Source organism: Limulus polyphemus, unplaced genomic scaffold (genome assembly GCF_000517525.1).
Source record: "Limulus polyphemus unplaced genomic scaffold, Limulus_polyphemus-2.1.2 Scaffold5347, whole genome shotgun sequence".
NCBI lineage: Eukaryota > Metazoa > Arthropoda > Merostomata > Xiphosura > Limulidae > Limulus > Limulus polyphemus.
Window position 1 is genome coordinate 832 of NW_013670957.1, and position 2,321 is coordinate 3,152.

Consider the following 2,321-nt stretch of genomic DNA (forward strand, 5'->3'; position numbering starts at 1 on the left):
CTCCTATATAGAGGCTATCTTTGTAAAAGACTACCGCACACAGTGTATATTTAGAAGTAATTGGTTTGGGTTTGATGACTGAAGTTATAATTCCTGCTATCAAAACAAAAGCATTCTCCACCCACAAATTAGGGTAATTACTGCATACACGAAACTAAGGTGTATTTTACCATTAGAGTCACAATATTTCAACCTCCCATGTCAACATCTAACCTAGTTACGGCTCGTTATCCATCGAATGTTATTGTTGACTTTCTGTTCTCGTTTTTTCTTCTTCTTGTGAATATAATATATTGATACATAATATACACAATCTATACATATAACATACAAATGTCTGCTTATCACGCTATGTAACTCCTTAACGGTTAATCGTCAATAAATAAATGTATATATATATATATATTAAAATGCTTCTTTTCAAGAGTAAATTACAGGAAAATTCTTTTTTTTTACAGTTCCTAAAATTTGATATCAATACTAACAACGATCTGTCAGTCTTGTAGAAACAACAACTGTCACAAAGAGCCCAGTTCCGTAGCTGTCTTTTCTTGCGCTCAGTAAAATGACGAGGAACGGTGGCATCCAGCAGGAAAAATCTACGTGGCTATTTAGTTAACCTCAGCGCCCTATTGTGTTGGATGCACGCATTGTATCGAAACCAAAACTTTGTTATCAAGAATGCATTCAATCAGTCTCTTTTGCATAAAAATATACGCAATACAATTTTCCTTATTAAAATAACACATGGAATGATAAAAGACGGATATAAATGGTCCACTAGACAATCATATTGCATATACACTCTGATCCAAGGGATTGGGTTGACTTCACATTTTACAGTTATTTATCATCAGTATTTTTATCGTTCAATTGTTTCAACGAGCATCTGCTAGTAATATACAAAAGGTTTTCATTTTTTGAGAAAACCTTTAACACGACTTATCATGTTGTGTAAATAGTGAACCTTTTTAGCAACTACTGACAAACACAACATGATTCTACTTAGAGTTTTTTCTTCATAACTTTCGTCGATTTCGGTAGAATCTCTGACTAAATCTAATTTGTAATAAAAACTTTGATTGACCATTTCATTTATTACTGGATGATATAGACTATATGTATGATAACAAAGACAGTAAAGTAGACTGGTTAATGAGACGTGAAGAGCGACCAGTACGCTTCACGTTGTATGTGTGTTAGTTGTCTATTTCTCCTTGAACATGTGGCACCACGAACAGATCTTTCATATTTTCACTTGTCTGTGTGGATAACATGTCACCTATTGTAATTTTGACCACTACTTTGTCTGTCGAACGCAGCCGGCCTAAAGAGCCCTGGTATTGCCCGATAGGCCTCGTCAGCATTGGGTATAAAGGATATAATGTTTTGTTGTACATTCTTTTTACTTTCACTCAAAAGTTCTTATTAATAATCTATCAAATTACTATTAGTTCTCCCCCTCTCTCTACCATTTTGAAAGATTTGGGGAATGCTTTCTGCAAACAAAAATGTTTAGGGAGAGTTATATTGCCAGTACAATACCTTGCTATTATTATTTCCAACATTTAAATACACCTCTCCAATGGCAGTTTCTTGGTTTCACAAATAGAAGCTTACTGTGTGGTACTGTAGTGTAGTGTGTCAGGACGAACTTGTGTGATAGTCAGCACGCACGTGCAGTCAGTCCCACGTGATTATAATTTGAAACTTGTTGTTATTGTAATACGTGTAGGATAGTAACAACGTGAAATTCTGACACAAATATTGGATAAATGTGTTAGTCAAATGTTAGTTGAACATATTAGTTAAATGTTAGTTAAATATGTCAGTTAAATATATTAGTTACATGTTAGTTAAATATGTCAGTTAAATGTCAGTTAAATGTATTAGTTAAATGTTAGTTAAATATGTCAGTTAAATATATTAGTTATATGTTAGTTAAATATGTCAGTTAAATATATTAGTTAAATGTTAGTTAAATATGTCAGTTAAATATATTAGTTATATGTTAGTTAAATATGTCAGTTAAATGTTAGTTAAATATGTCAGTTAAATGTTAGTTAAATATGTCAGTTAAATGTTAGTTAAATATGTCAGTTAAATATATTAGTTAAATGTTAGTTAAATATGTCAGTTAAATATATTAGTTAAATGTTAGTTAAATATGTCAGTTAAATATATTAGTTAAATGTTAGTTAAATATGTCAGTTAAATATATTAGTTAAATGTTAGTTAAATATATTAGTTAAATGTTAGTTAAATATGTCAGTTAAATGTTAGTTAAATATGTCAGTTAAATGTTAGTTAAATATGTCAGT